This window comes from Talpa occidentalis, unplaced genomic scaffold (assembly GCF_014898055.3).
Source record: "Talpa occidentalis isolate TD23 unplaced genomic scaffold, MPIMG_talOcc4v2.1 talOcc4.13, whole genome shotgun sequence".
NCBI lineage: Eukaryota > Metazoa > Chordata > Mammalia > Eulipotyphla > Talpidae > Talpa > Talpa occidentalis.
This window is the reverse complement of record NW_023601322.1, coordinates 19168572-19185049: the sequence shown is the minus strand read 5'-3', so window position 1 is coordinate 19185049 and position 16478 is coordinate 19168572. Positions and strand designations below refer to the sequence as shown.

Below are 16478 nucleotides of genomic sequence, written 5' to 3'. Positions count from 1 at the left end.
AAAGCGAGGCAGAGTAGAAGAGAGAAAGAGGCAGAGGAGCAAGAAAAAAAGGAAGGAGGGAGGAAGGAAGGAGAAGAAAAAGGAGAGTGTGTTAGCAAAAGACAGAAAGAAAAGGCTTCTGCCTGAGGAATTAAAATGAGGTATTCTTCTAGAGGGAATTTCTTCTCAGATAAAGGTCATAGCTTGTGGTTTTACCTTTAACGAACAGAGAATGTTCTCAGAGAGCCAATAAACAGCCCAGCCCACATCCCTTGCTCAGAAGACTGGAAGTACCTGCCACGCCGGGGAGACCAGGCCTGTGGCTGACCAGGGTCCACTTCTCTGCATGTGGGTCCTGGACGAGGAGTGGTGGGTGGTGAGTGGAGGTCTGCGCGCCCAAATGCCCCATCATTGGCAGGTGGATTTCTGGGTGTGAGACATTCCCTGGGGACAATGAAAGTAGAACCAGCTGGGAGGAGCTGAACTACTAGATATCAGAACTAGAGGGCACATCATGTGGTGGCATCAAAGGGAAACCCGAGCAAGGAGGGCTGGCCCAGGCCTTGTCGCTGGCTGACAGCACTTGGCCGTCCACTGTGTGCTGCTTTGGGGGTGCAGCCACATAGAAGCTAATTCCTGGATTCTTGTTTCCTAGCAGAGGAAGGAGATAGGAGGCCTCCCGTCTCCCCCTCTTAAGGGGGGTTGGAGTTCACAGGGGAGACCAGTGTGCGGCAGACCAGAGACTTGGTATCCCTCTTCCCCTGCCCCATGGTCCCATGGTCCCCCCTCACACCCAGAGTGTGGGTCTGGCGGTGTGGGGTGTCCAGGCTTCCGAAGGACAAGTCACCTCTGACCTGGGTCCCTGGCCCTGTCAGTGACAGGCTGCCCCTCAGCATCCAGGGCCGTCACACCTCCACTTCTGGACACCTCCACTTCTGGGGCCAGGTCACCTGGCTCCGAGGGAGTCTCCTGGGCAGTGGCAGGCCTCTGGAAGGCAGCAGCGCGACACGGGAATGTAGGAAGAGGAGCATGACATGCAAGCACTGGGAAGCTGACCTTCCGCTGAGCCGAGCTCATGTTAACAAACGCCCGGGTTAGGTCAGCACACCTCGCAAAGGATGTGGACCCGGGACAGGGTCCAAAGCCAGGCAATAAAGATGATTAAAGGGATGGAAAGTATGTCCTGTGAGGAGAGGCTAGCGGACGGGCCCAGGGGAGAGGAGGCTGCAGGGAAGGACGTTCACGCCAGCAAACTCATGAAAGATTTATAGGGAGCACCGAGGGGCAGCTGCCTCCATGTTCGCGGGGGCCCAGACCAGAGGAAGTTTGCTGAACTGGAAGGAGAGTGTTCAGCTGGACCAAAGACAGACTCAAGGAATGGTTGTCCTGCCCATTAGGGAGTCACACTCGGAGGTTTAGACAGCAGGCACGCTAACAAGTACTATGTGGGTGCCCGGGCACCACACCTTTAATCACATCTGGAATACAGTACCGCCCATCACCCCACCATCCCAGAGGCCCCAGGCAATGGGGACTTTCAGGAGAAGAGCAGGCAGCCAGCTAGTATAAGGACCTTGATATCTGAAAGTAGGAAGCCAACACCAGGGACCGCCCAAGTCCTTGGTGATTCTGGCTGCAGAGTATTATCAGGTCCACCCTGACCTTCCTGGTGGAGGGTGGACACTAGTGCCCTTGCTAAGTTCCACCCCTTTATAGTGGACCCTGGTAGTTAACACTTTTATACAGCAGATGAAGTTTCCCGAGCTTGGGAGACCACATAGAGAGGGCCGTGCATTCCCTAGGAACACCAGGTGGCAGCGGCGAGGTGACCAAAATCAGATCTGGGTGACCAAAGGGCAGAGCCAGCATCTATATCGTGCCTCTGAACTCTCCTTTCTGTTGTGGGGGAGAGCAGGTACTGTTCCCCATTTAACAGGAATAACTGAGGCCCCAGACGTTAGCCAAGATTGTTCTGCTCCGCAGTGGCAGAGCTTAACTCACATCTACTGACCCCAAATCTCAGCCCTTTCAACTTCAAACATCAGGTGGACCTTTGACTAAGAGCAGGTGGCTGGTGGGCGCATGATTGGGGTATGGCTGCAGTATCACATGAGGGAAATGGCTGAGGGGTTTGTGCCTTCTTTGTTCCTGCAAAGCAGCTGGAGTTGGAGTGTGATAGCTGCGAACTCCCTGTGGCAAGGGCAGGCAGCTGAACCTGGATGCCCTGCCCCCTGGTCTTCAGGGAGTCTGTATTATATCCTGTGCTGGGTGTGTCCTTACTGCTTTTCTTTCTGTTATTGTAGTCAAAGCCACATCCCTTGGAATTAGACATGAGAATTCCATCTCCTCTACAAGATAATTCTGATCTGAGCAGCTAATTTTTTGAAAACTCTATTTCTGCTTCTGCAAAACCAGTCTACTAACAGAGAGGCTTAAAGGAGCTAGTTCTTGGAAGGCACCTGAAGTGGTCCTGGTGCCAGCCTGCTTACATGGTGTTTGGGGTGCACTGTGAGGTGAGAGTAGCAAACTTGTATACAGGTGGGCTTTATTGCTGGGGTCCCCACCAGTGTTGGGCTTGCTTGAGAGAGAGTTTGGACCAGCATTTGCTCCAGGATCAACCATTTCTTCTCCTCGATCAACCTTTAAAGCTCTGCCCCCACATTCTGTGGGATGCTTGGAGGGCCTCTGGGATTCAAATTGATTTGTCATTGTCTTTTCCTCATTTTGCAGGGAAAGGTTAAGCTCTGGAGGAGTTCAAAAAGTTGGGCAACTGGTAACTACATATTTACTTTTGGAAAGCTAATCAAAAATGTTTGCTGATTTGAGACAAAGCTATGCATTTCATCTTTGGATGCTCTAGATGGGTGTCTCATGCATTTCTCAGAGAGCAGCATGCCTGTGGGTGTTTCTTCCCCACCCAAGTGGGATACCCGCAGGCTAGAAAGGGGGTTGTGAATGTTTACCTCCCTCCCCAGGCTCACTACCCACAAGGTGCAGAGCACAGGAGCAAACTCACTAGAGGACTTGAGCCCAGTCCATGCCACTGACCTGTGTTGACCTTGAGTGAGGTCTCGCCTTCAGGGCATGCAGGGATTTCCCTACTGTTCTCTCCATGCCTCTCTGCCTCTCAGTTTGATGAGATGAACAAACTCAGGCAATAAAGGAATGTCATAGTGTGTACTCCCTGGAAAGCAGACTCCCGGATGGAGAGCAGTGGACAGTATACCTGCTAGTGTGTGCGCTTGGGATTCATACTATAGACAGGAAGGGTGGGGAGCAGGGTGGGGCAGAGGAGGGTATAGGTGCAAGCTTGCGATGCAAGCTGGATGGGGATTACAGTCCTTACGGGAAGTTCTGGGGCTGGGTGACTCTTTAGCTGTGTCCTGGCTTTAGCTGTGTCCTGGCTTTAGCTGTGTCCTGGGATAGGGCAGGTCTTCATTCCCCTTGAGGACTGCTGCAAGCCCGGCCAGCTCTCTGCACCCAGAGCAGTTACTATAAGGACTGACAGCATGTTTGGGGAGTGAGTGTTAATTTCTGAAAGGGGCCCTGGTGTTCTCTTGAACACCACAGAGAAACGCTGTTTAACCCCCCCCCCCCCACTATGAATGATGGGACAGTATTCTGTGCTCCCACAACACCAGAGAAATGCCACGTGTGGTCCCTGCTCTCCAGGGACTGGGACCTAGCTTTTTCAAGGCTCCCTGGCTCCAGAACCCCCAGAACTTGGTGCACAACTGTCTGTTCAGGCAAGGAGGCTCAGAGAAAGGAGCCAGCAGTGGGTGGTTACAGAAGGCTTCCTGGAGGCGGTGGGCATTGACCCAGTCATGAGACATGAGGACAACTTGGAAGGGAGAGGGGAGGAAGTCAGGCTAAGAGGCACATGAATCCACAGCTGAACAAGTAAGGGACCCAGGGATTTCCCTCCTCTCCCCAAAAAGTCACCTCCACAAAACTCCCAAGGAACAGTCAGATAGGTGGAGCTTGTGGCACTTCTGCCTCCAGTTGAACTAAAGCGAAAGGAAAAGCCAGCACTCCTGGTTCCTGCGGGCCCCGGCCTGGACTGCCAGAGTCTCAGTAGACCCTGTAGGCTCTGGAGCGTGTCTCCTAACAGTCAGAGTGGGGCTAATGGAGGCATTAGCAGTCCATCCCATGATGCTAGTGCAGCCAGGGAGACAGGAGAGTGTTCTTCAAATTAATTTGTTTCATTAGGTGAGGTCTCAAAACAGTTAATTTACTCCACGTGGAAGCAGACTGAAAGGAAGAGGAATGCCATGGTCATCCCCAGATAGCGTCAGGTGGCTCCCGGGGTGAGACTCAGGAGCACACGCCCTCCCCATAGCTTTGTGTGCCCTGCTCTCTCTGGGGCCCCAGGTGACACCATTGAGCCAGGTGCTGGTGCTGCAGGGTGAGCAGCACCCACAGCAACTCTTGTTGCTTCTGTTCTACCATTGACCTTGACAGTGACTTGGTGTCCTCTAATTGTAGGACCAATTAAGAATCTCATCCCTCACTCCCTCTGCTAGCATGTGCCCACACCCTCCCTGGGTGCCAGGCTCTGTCCCTGTGGACACAGTTAGCATCAGCCATGAGATTTGATTTTAAACTCTGTGACATCACGTAAGTCACTGATAAAAATGAACAGGACATCTGGAATTAATGCTGTTGGGTATGCAACTCTGTAATATACTAAAATCCTGAATCCAGTAATTTAAAAGGGTAAATTTTGGGGTATGTGGATTACATCAGAATTTTTGGAAATTATTTAATGAATAAGATAAATCCCAGGAAGTATGATGTGGCAAGGCCCCTGGAGATATCCCTTGAGTCTTGATGTTTGCAGGCCTCCCCAAATGTATCAGCTTATTAACCGTTTTCAAAAAGGACATCGAGTTGGCCTGTGTGAATCTGTAGTAGCTATTAGTGATTTACCTCTTTCTTCCAAACCATCTGCTTGGGAATCTCTTTGGGAGATAGCTGTATTTTTCTGATTTTCTATAGACTGTAGCTATAGCTACAGCCTCTAGCACTTTGTTCTCCAGGCTCTGCAGACGTGGTCAGGACTCTGTAAGACCGTGCAGGAAGTGCTGTCTTCCTAGGTAGTGCCCCATCCCTCGAGCCAGAGGTTGAACACTTGGAGCCACCTCACCAGCCCAGTCTCCACCCAGCTCTCTCTCGTGCAGGTGCCGTAGCTGGGTCTGCCTTTCCTAGTCCACATCTGTTCTCTGACAGGAGACTAACCCAGAGTTAGGGAGGTTCTTTCAGTACCCCCTTTTTTTTAACCTCTCCTGCCCCATCAGCAACCTCATGCTGGCCACCTCCTTCCCACTCTAAAGCCAAAAATATCATTTTAGAATTGTTATTAACACTTGGTAAACCCACTCCTCTGATAACTCTGGCCTGTGCTGTGGTGGTTGTCACTGGTTATGGGAGACCCCTCATTCCATTCTGAGATCTTCCTTCCTCTCCTCTTCACATCAGGGCCCCTGGCTAGCATCCTGGGCACCCAGTGCCCTCTTCAGCTCCTTTTTCTGGAGGTTGCCCTTCCCGTCAGCCATCAGATCTGATTTTAAACTCTGTGATATCACCTAAGTCACTCATAAAAGCGAACAAGACATCTGGAATTGATGGCTTTAGTATGCAACTTTGCAGTCCTTCAAAGTCCTACATCCTTCAAAGAGGACCAACTCCTAGATCTTACCCACCAGGAGTTGTTCAGGAATAACCTAGTGCAGTGCCCGGGATCTCTGTCCGTCAGCTCATTCACAGAAACTGTGAAGGTAGCCCTCTTGGAAGTGCAGTGGATCCTCATTGTTCAGGGGTTGCACATTTGCAAATTTGTAAATAACCTACTCACTAAAATGTATTTGTAACCCTGTAGCAATACCCACCCGTGCTTCCGTGGTCATCCCTGGATACGTATACAGTGGTGACAGCTTCAAGTCCCCCATATCACATCCCCAGCTGAAGTCGAGCAAGGAACACTCTGCCTTCTTGTTTCAGCTCTCGTGTTGCAAACAAGTGTCCTTATAGAGATATATTTAGTGCCATGTTTTTCTCATTGGTGAATTTTCTGTTTAAAATGCCCCCACGCAGAGTGCTGAAGTGCTGAAGTGTCTAGTGTTCCTGAGCCACAAAGACTGTGATGCGCCTCGTGGAAAAAAAATACATGTGTTAGATAAGCTTCACTGGGGTATTGGTTATAGTGCTGCTGGCCGTGAGTTCAATGTTAGTGAATCAACAGTATATATATGGAATAAGTTGTCGTTAAACCAATACACACGTAAAGTGAGGTTATAAATTAGTGAGTTGGAGAAAATATTGTGACCAGAGGCTCCAGGGACCTCAGCCTGTGTTTCCCCTAGGAGCAGTGGTCCAGTATTTGCTGATTCAGTGTTTTCAGGACTTTGTAGAACAGGAATACCATGTATAACGAGAATCCATGTGCTTGCTCTGTTAAGAAAAAAAAAAAAAAAGCTGATGGTAAAGGCATATGCCGTTGGCGATGGGATTTCTGCGTGATTTCTGGCTTGTGTGGTGGTGGTCGCAGAGCTGGGGGGACTGGCCATCACCTGGTTCTGGTTCACCAAGGGAACCGCTGTGTCATCTGCCCCAGCCTGCGATGACACCACCACTGCCCGCCCAGACTGCTCGCCCTGCGGTGACCATCATTGTCATCCTGTCATCAGCAGCTCAGGGGACAGCGAGACAGATCAACTCCCATTGCCTGCGGTTTGTCTTTATAACCCAGCAAGGAAATTGCCCTCATTAATTCCCTGCTAAAGATAGATAAGAAAATGGGACAGGCAGGCCCCCACCTGGCAGGCAGCCCTGTCAGATTCTAAGCAAAATGAGTCAGATAGGAATTATTTTTAGGCTCCTTCTCCTCCTTCCCCACGCCCACCCCCAAGCAGGCTCTCTTGGAAAGAAGAGCAGCTCATTTCTTGAAGCCAGATGTCCAAGCCCATGTTCGATTGACGTGAAGCCCCAGGGTGCCTGGAGAAGACCCTCGTCTTCATGCCAACCACAATGGGCAGATCGACCTTTAGACAGTGAACAGGCTGCCCTGCAGGTCCACAGAGACTGGCCCGTGACTCATGCCTGAGCAGCACACATCCCTGGATGCACTTTCTGCCCCTTTCTTGGCACATGCTCCCTCCTCAAGATCTGTTCTCAGCTTCATGCTCCGTGGAAAAGATGACAAGGCTCTGGGGTCCTGCTCCCGGGGAAGCACCCACGTGTCCCTTGGCCCAGGACTCACATCGTGTGGGGACCAAACAAGCACAGAGGTGGCCCACAGTGCACTGGCAGGACAGTGCCTGGCCTGTGCCTGCTGCTGGGTAGCCGAGCGGGCATAAGCTCTTTCTCCTTCACTGTCTTCCCTCTTCCCAGAATCAGGATTCATTCAGAACCTACACCCCCCCCCCGCCCCCGCCCCACCAAGTTCTGGATAGCAAAGGAGGGAGACCTGGGGGCAAGGCAGCTGACTAAAGAGGAGGCACAGGGCCACTGACTGCTGGCTGGGAGGCAAAAGGTTGCTGCTAAGGAAACTGACCACAGAGAAATATGCCATCTCCACTGGGCCTGCACTTGGGACTGGAAGGAGAATGGACACCAAAAAGCAGCCTCCCCATCTGGCTTATTTACTCCTCCTCAAATGTCATAGTCTCTTTTTCTGAAATACCGAGCACTTGGGGGTTATTTCACAAATGCTAACCCCAACCCATCCTCCCTTGCTGTAGCCCTTGGGGACAGGCCATTCTGAGGGCCTCCAGGGCCAGGACCTCCAACACCAAGTCTATGCAAACCTCCCTGGAACCTCTGAGCCTGCTGGGCAGCACCAGCTCTGGGCCAGGCACACTTGGCCTCTGGACTGGCTCATCCCTCAGCAGCCGGGGGATCTTGAGAAAAATGAGGGCTCTCACCAAACCCTGGCCCCAAGGACACGGATGTGCAGCCTGCAGGGACACCAGTAGGTGGCATGGGATGGCAGGTACAAGAGGAGTCCTGCCCCGTGCCCATCTGTAGCTGTGCCCTCAGGAAACAGGAGTCCCTCCTCCTCCTGACGTTTGCTCCTGTGACCCTCCTCCCAGGTGATGTACAGAGGAGGAAAGAACTCAGGACCAGCACTTCCAGAATCTGGCTTGTCATTGTTGTGATAAGGTTCAGGGCAATTCCCTGACACTTTTGGAGATTGCAGTTCTGTTAGCTCTAAGATAGGAGTCCCCGCCCGATTCCTGCTCTAAAATGTATCAGGGAGAGATACATCCCTTAACTATGAGTTGGGAAAGACAGAACTGAGACAGTTTAGGGCTTTTAGTGCAAATAATTGGTGCTTCTTGCTTGCCCATATACCCTCTTTAGAAAGATCCAGAAAGTCAGGCCATGCCTGCCGCTCCTGTGTACATCTTTAAGAACCAAAACTGGGCTGGGACTACACCCTGGACACCCAACTGTGCACGGCTGATCCTTCCTAATAATCCTAGCAATCCTAACAATTCTTTCTAACAATCCTAGGAAGGAGGTAGTCTCTCCGTTTTACAGATGAGGAAAATTAGTTGCACAGAGAAGTGAAGCAACTTGCCCAAAGCCACAGAGCTGGGAAATAGCTGAGCCAGACTGCAAACCCAAACATCGGGCTTCAGGCTTATGGGAAAACTCTGTCCCGTTGTCAGCACACTGGGCCTCCATCTTCTGGTCTCTCACCCCAGGCTACGTGCACCTCCTGATTTAACCCCTGGTTAACTCACATGCAGAGGAGAGGCAGAGGCAGCACGGGGGCGGCCACTCTCAAATGCACTGCAGGGAGGGTGCATGTGTCACTCAAAAGAGGTAACAAGTGGTGAGACCAGACAAGACTCCAGGCAGGGTCGCCCACTCTCGCCTTCTGCACTGCCGCGCTAGGTCATGCCCATAGATCCCTTCCCTGGCTGGATGATTCATGTGTGGACATATTTGGGAAGTGCCTGCCATAGCCTAGAGACTCCCCAGGTTTGGGAGGCCCGCCTCTGAGAGGCTGGAGGAGGTGGTGTGAGGTCTGGAATGGTGGGCAGCTCTGGAAGGAGAGTCTGGTTGAGGAGAGCTTCCTCCAGCTGCCAGCCCTGCCCCCAGCCCCCGGAGTACGAGCTCAGGGCCCAGCTCTCCAGAGCTCCCCAGCAGGGACTCGAGTACAGGTTTTAAAAATACCAAGGAGCCTTCCTGCCTGGGTCAGCATTTACCCTGAGCTCTGAAAGTTATTTCCGAGTCTTCCCAGTAATTTAATTTTAGCCATTTATTCTAATGCGTGTGTTTTGGGGAAGCCAAGGTAGCCTCTGTTATGGTTTGGAGTATTTTGGGAGGCGCTGGTTTCCAGAAGTGATGCAGGGGCTCAATTAGGCAAGACATCAGCAAGCAGAATTAAAATAACTCACAAAGACAGACTCTTGGGTCCCCGGAGGTGATGTCTCTGCTTAACCCCCAGGGGGGAAATTAAGGCCAAGGTGTCCCCTGTGTGCCCAGTGGTCAGCTCAACATGTGGCAGTAGATGTCATTGTCTGCAATTCCCCAAGCACCTGCAGACGTCTTGATGCCCTTCAAAATGCAGAATGAATGGGACTGAACCTTTTCCCAAGTAGGCCCAGACAGACAGACCAAAAGACAGACAGCCTGAACACCAGGAGTGGACAGCCCACTCTTGTTGTAGATTTAGCCTGTGGGTGGACACTCATTCACCAGCAATTCATGGGAATTAAAATGAACAGTCACCAACACATCAGCATTGCAGAGGTCTTTGGAGGAATTGTTAACAGTGAATTAGTGTGTATTTCAAAGAGACCTTTAGACCCCACCCCCAGCACTAGGTTTTTCAAGTTCTGCCTGCCCCCAGCCTTCATTATCCAAGTTTTTTTGAATCCTCCTCGCATGCTTTTTCTAGAACTGCCCCCACTCCTCTCCACTCCCCTTGCTGGCATCTGGCCTACCCAGCACACACTGAGGGAGCTCTCTCTGCCAACTTCCCAGGGTCACCTGAGGCAGGTGCAACAGCCTGGGGATAGGCCAATGGATGGTGGAGCCTGGAGCCTGCGGCCCCTCTGCACTCAGAACAGAAGGAGCTGTCCCAACCGCACTCTCTGCAGCTGCGGCCCTCCCTCTTGGCCACCCCTGAGTTGTCTTCAAACTCTGTCTTTTCAACTTCAAGGGAGGATTTGATGGACAAAGGATCCAATTCCAGGCTATTTGTCAGAACTGACATTGAACTCAGGACAGGCATGTGTAGATTCAAAACAGAAATGTGTTTTAAGAAAAGTGATCATTGGCTAGAAATGGAGCTTGACCTGAGGGTTTGTATTGGTTATCTGTTGCTCATAACAAATTACTCCAAAACTATGACACTGTGTGCGTGTTTGGTCTGGTGGTTGAGTGGCCATAGCAAACACCTGTTCCAGACTGGCTCAGGCATCAGGGAGCAGATGGCACAGCCTCATCATCCTGAGTGGGAGACCAGGTGCCTCTGAACCATGGCCGGGCCCTGGGGAAACTGGCAGGGGAAGGACTCCGGCTTCACCTTGATATTCTGGAAGTGTGGAGACATTCGGTCGCAAGCTGGTTAGGGAAATTGATTGTTAGAACCTCTCTAGGCAGGGCCCAGCGAGGCCAGCTCCCTCCCACAGTCCCACTGCCCTCAGGACAGCAGGGGAGGCCCGAGCACGGTTCCTGTTTGGAACAGAGTACTGATGACTTACTCTGCATAGAATCGGGAAAGCCCACGTCTACCTCCTCATTCACCTCCTTATAATGGGAGGGAACCCCCCAGCTCCCACCACTCTCAAGTAGCTCTTAGTGTGCAAAGATTTCCTACTCTTGTGTCTTGTGAAGTGGGTGTCAGTGGTCAGTCAGGCCTGCTGGGTCACCCGGGACAGTGGTGGCATTCTCCCTGAGGCCTGCAGTGATGGCTGGAAGTCAAAAGAATGATGTCGTACTGAGAAGCCAGTACTTGTGGGACTAGAGCGGGAAGGTGGATTGGTTGTAATTTTTAAAGGCAAAATGGCTAGCTCCTAAAAGCCTAAAACCACCCCACTTTAGGCAAACATCCTTTTTTCTCCTACTTTCATTTTCTGGAACTCACATAACTTGAGCCACTCAGGAACCATGTTCCAGCCAAATGTGTAGGTGGCCCAGTCTGTCAAATTGTCTAGACTCGGTTTGGGTCTCTTTGGCGAGATGGCGCGCCTCAAAGACATTACTTCACCCCCTGAGGCAGGTGTTTCATCTTTAAAGAGGACATCTCCCTTCTAAGACTGTTTAGCAGTTCAAATGAGACGAGACTGAAAGCAGGTAAACGTCAAGGACTGCACAAATGTGAGGATTTTATTGCCTGTCTTTCTGTTTATACATACATTTGCTTATAGGGAGGTGTGTGTGTGTGTGTGTGTGTCCACTAAGTGACTCTGCCAATCCTCATTTCCAATGATCATTGGCTAGAAATGGAGCCTGGTCTGGGGGTTTGTATTGGTTATCTGTTGCTCATAACAAATTATTCTAAAACTTGGAGCTGAGAACAACAAGCCCATATTGTCTCACATTGTTTCCAAGGGGCAGGATTCAGGAGCAGCTTAACCGGTTCTAGCTCAGGATCTCTCTTGAGATGGCCATCAAGCCAGCAGCTAGGACTGTAATCCTCTGCAGGTCCAGCTGGGGCTGGAAGAGATGCTTCTAAACTCCTGTACAGGGTTGCCTCTTCCTAAGGCTGCTCATGATGTAGCAGCTGGCTTCTCCCAGAGTGTGACCCAAGTGAGAGAAAGACATAGATAATCTGACACCAAGAAGGGTGATTTGGCATTTCTTATCATCTAATCTTGGAATTGAAATCCATAGTCCATCACTTCAGCCATAATCTGTTGGTCACATAGACAAACCTTTACAGTGACAGAGGAGACGACACCAGGTGTGAACCCCAGGAGACCAAGCTCATTGAGGGCCATCTGGAAGTCTGGCTCTCACTGCCCACCCTCTGGCTTCTAATGATGCACATTCCTTTTCTTTGCAAAGGGCACTCACCCCTCCCAATACCTCATTTGATCCCAACACCAGCTCAAAGTCCAAGATCTCATTAGCTGGGTCATGTTTGTGTGTAGATGAGGCTTTTTGTGGTCCAGTCCTTACATACAGCTCAAGTACACTTCCCTCTTGATCTCTCAGCCTACGATTTAAAAAAACAAGCTAGAACACCCCCCCACTAGCCCCCAGAGTCAACATAAGATTGTAGGACAGGCACAGGTAACTACCATAGACACCACTGTTCCAGAAGGCAAAGGGGGAGGGAGCAGGAAGCATGCTGAAGTCATTGGTCCATAGCAGTTCTGAAACCCAGCAAAAGTTGGAAGTCCCCTGATTAGAACTCAGTTCTGCTCCTGTTCAGGCTCTCATGGTGGGGGCTCTGCCCCCCATCATCAAGTTCACTTATGAGATTGCAGTCAAGTCATTGACCCACTGAATATGCTGAGCCCTTGGTTCTGCCTTGGACTCACCCTTTCTTTTCTCAGCTAGCTTCCTGACAACAGAATTTTGGAGGTTCAAGTGACCTCTTCAATGTGTATCACCTCTGACCCTTCCTGCCCAAATAATCAATGTTTCTGCTGAAAATCATTCTTCTAAAAAAAATTTATAGGTCTTCTGTGAATCTTATTGGGGTCTACACCACTAAATAAAAGCCTCCTTCCTGTTTCTTTAAGATACTCTCATCTCTACTTTGGGTAGAGCAAGGTCCTCTAGCTTCTTAGAATTCTGCTGTTTGTTGAATCTGAAAGTCACATCTTTGAAATCCTTCGAGAGCTTTTGTCTGACTGAGTAGCACAGAGGCAGCCCCTCTGAGTTTTCTGAGATCTTGACAAAGGACCTCATGGCCACGGCTTCAGCCTCATCTTTGGACTACAGTTCCTGAGAGTCCTGCATTTCATTTTAGCTCAGAAATCATTTCTGAATTTTAGCACAGTTTGCCATCTGGAAATTCTGGGAATCTTCAAAATGAGCATGTCCTGACTCCACTTTTATAACCGCCCTTCTTGATGCTTCTCTCTCTCCTCTCCCGTATGCTACACATAGCCAAAAGAAACCAACAGCCCCTTCAGCACTGTTTGAAAATCTCTTTGTTACTGCAGGAGTGAGCTTTGCAAAACAATCTGCTGCTGCATAGCAAGAATGCCCCTTCCTCCAGTTCCCAGTTAGGTATTTCTCACTTCCCTTAAAGTCCTCACCTGTAGACTCCTCCAAGTCTGTGCTTCTGCTAACATCTTTTCATGGACTTCAGGTTTCTGCTCAAACTTACCTGAACATCCCAGTTCCTTCCCACTGCCCGTCCCAAAGTACACCCACACCTTGGATTTTTGTTATGGCAGCACCCCACTTCAGAGCTTCAAAGTCTGTATTACTTATCTCTTTCTATGTAACAAATTACCCCCAATTTAGCATGTTCAAATACTAGGCATTTGTTGTTTCACTCTGTTTCTGAGGGTCAGGAACCCAGGAGCAGCCTAACTGGGTGTTTCTGGCTCAGGGTCTGTCAGGCAGGGGGTTAGCAGGGACGCCATCTTGTGACGTCTCAATTCAGATGGAACCGGAAGATCCACTTCAAGCTCCCTGACATTGTTGGCTGGTCTTTGCTTCTCATTGACTGATGGCCAGAGGCCTCACTTCCTTGCAATGTGGGCCACTCTGCAGGGTGCTCATGACTGAGAGAGAAAGAGAGAGCGAGAGCAAGAGAGAGAGAGAATTCCATGTGTTTTGTAACCTAATCCCAGAACTGCCATAGCATCCCCTCTGCCATATTGGTCACACAGATGTGCCCTGGTACAGGGTGGGAGGGGCCTCACAGGCGCTTGAATCCCAGGAGGTGGGGCCCATTGTGGCCCATCTTTATCAGTTTTTAGTTCCTCTCTGAGTCATTGCCCTTTTTTGTTTCCTACTTTAAATGAACTGGTAAGATCCACCAGCAGCTTTGAGTAGGTTGTGTTTTTCTGTGTTTACCCTCTTTTGCGATAAATCCTGTCCTCTCCTGTGTACCTCCATTCGCCCCCTCTAGGGCTCCCCTGTGCAGTGAGGCTTGAGTTAGAATGTGACCTCCCTGGGGCCAGTGTTAACAGGAGGCTGTTGCCTGAGATTTGGAATCTAACTGTCCTCCAGGGAACCAGCAGGTAGTTCCAGGAAAATTTTTCAAGATACACACACATACACACACACACACACACACACCCCACACACAGAGTTTGCCTTAAACTCTATAATCTCAATGATTATAAAATGTTGGGCTTTAATTGGAAGCATATTGAGATGCTTGAATCTATCAGACACTGACGGGGAAGGCTTCCTGGGTAGAAGGGGAGAGAATACAAATATTCCTCAATAACAGTGAAGGCGTTTCATGCAGCCTTTCTCAGAGCATCCCCTCAGCAGGTGTGGGAGGCAGCTAGACAGACGCTCGTGTCCCTGTTACAAGAGTCCTGTAGGTGGGACTCAGAGGCTGTGTGGTTTGCTCAAGCCCTCGCAGAGCTGAGGCTGGCCCCAGGCATCTGAACAATGTTCCACAGAGTTCTGGAACATTGGCAGGGGTATAGATGCTGCTTTTTCATCCACCCCAGAATAAGGCGTGGTCTGGAGTTGTCTGCCTGTCTGGGTGAGAATTGTCCTGCCCGATAGAAGAGCAGATATTGTGGGAGTCGGGGTGGTGGGGAGAGATGTGCCTCAGAACTGGAAATGTTTGGGAGGGAGGTGTGATGAAGGGTTGGGAGGGACCACTCAGGGTGCAGCAGCCCTGGGCAAACCAAGACCCTTTGTCTGTCCCTTTTAATCTACCCCAGTGTCTGTCCCCTCCATTCTGAAGGCAGCTCTGGCCTGACTCCTAAAGGAGTCGCTGGGATGGAGTGACAAGGAGTCCCCTTTCTATACAGCAGTGCTGTCCAGTACAATGGCCACATGGGGCTATTTAAGTTCAATTTTCATGTCTTCAGTACCACGGGCCATATTTCAAATGCTCAGTAGCAACATGCAGCTGATGGTCACTGCGTAGGGGACGTCTCCAGCCTCACAGAAAGTTGTTAGATAGCCTCCTCCACACAAACTCTCCTGGACCAGAGAGACCCCCCATGGGGTCACCACTGCCTTGGGCTTCCCCCAGAAAAGTCTGTTGCAAAGCCACCTCCTGCTAATGCTGACACAGCAGCCCAAAGCACGTTCAAGAGGAAGAGAGGTGTCCTGCTCTGGTGACCCATTCTTGCCCAGCCCTTCTGCACACAGATCTCACATTCCCTCTCCCCGTGCTCTTACACAGCAGGTGTCTGCCCTGCAGACGGGGCCCAGCCAGCACCGCACCAGCCACACCACCAAGGGACCAGCCATGATCCCGTGTCGTGTTTGGCAAGAGCAGGAGCTTAAGAATGAGACAGGGTTTGAGGTGGGGGGTGCTGGGGGGAACTTTCTTCATCTCTGTGCCTTCAGTAGAGGCCATGGTGTGCTCTCCCTAGATCATCAGTCTACACATTAATAAATCAAATAATAACCACAAATGAGTGCTATCTTGAGAGGCACTGTGGCTTCATTGCCTGAAAACCCATCTATAGTGCACACCTTTCTGGGGTTAGAAATTCATATTTCTTGTGTTCCCTTCCAAGGTGTAGCTGCCCTGACTTTCAGGGTGTATGTGGGTGGGGGTCGGGGGAGGTAGTATCCAGACACCTTCCTTGGACTGACTAGATCAAGGTTGTGGATTACAGATAAGAGATGGGGCAAGGAGGGACAGAAAGGGAAGTGGGGAGAAGAGTGGAGGTAGGAGGGTGGGGACAGAATTGTAGGCCCAGCTTGGTAGCCTCAGCCTACCCTCCTGATTTGGGGTGATGGCCTCCCACCTCCAGTAAAACCCCCAGATCCCACCTAGACCTGAGTGATTCAAATGGAACTAGCTGGGCTCCTTGCCAGCCTCTGCTGTCCTGGGGGTGCCTGCTGGGCTCAGGTCAGGAGAGAGGCTCTCTGGGATTGACTGAGCTGTGCCCAAAACCCAGGGAGCATCTGAGGTGGGAGGAGTAACCCGGGCAAAGACAGGACAGAGTTGTCTCTGGTCCCCTTCAGCCTCCACTGCCTGGGGGCGTGCATACCAGCTTCAGTCTAGTGTGGGTGTTTGGAGGGGTCCTCGGGGACTGAGATGGCCCATTCCACAGAGCGACTGGGAGTGTTGAAAAGAAGGAAGAATATTTTCTGAGTCTGCCCAGTTTCTGCCGTGTAAGAGTAGCTGTGTGAAAGACGTGGGCTATACCCCATCTCCTTCGGGCCAGCAGGGACCCGCCTGCCTCTGCTCAGTCCACAGCCTCATGGCTCTTTGCTCCTGAAATCACCTCCAGCCCATCCCTTCTCCGAGACTCTCAGGGTGGGCCTCAGGGCCTTGCTGTTCCATGGGAAAGGCCTTAATTCTATGGAAAGAAGGTGGAATGGGGTCTAATTTGCAGGTTGAATTGGCCTCTCCCCCTCAGGCGGAGTTA

At 50.9% G+C, this 16478-nt stretch overlaps 1 protein-coding gene across 4 annotated transcripts in view; it reads left to right on the top strand.

Moving 5' to 3' along the window:
* The window catches only part of CTIF (cap binding complex dependent translation initiation factor), a 260483-nt gene that overhangs the window by 132832 nt on the left and 111173 nt on the right, over nt 1–16478 (top strand). The window lies entirely within an intron of this gene.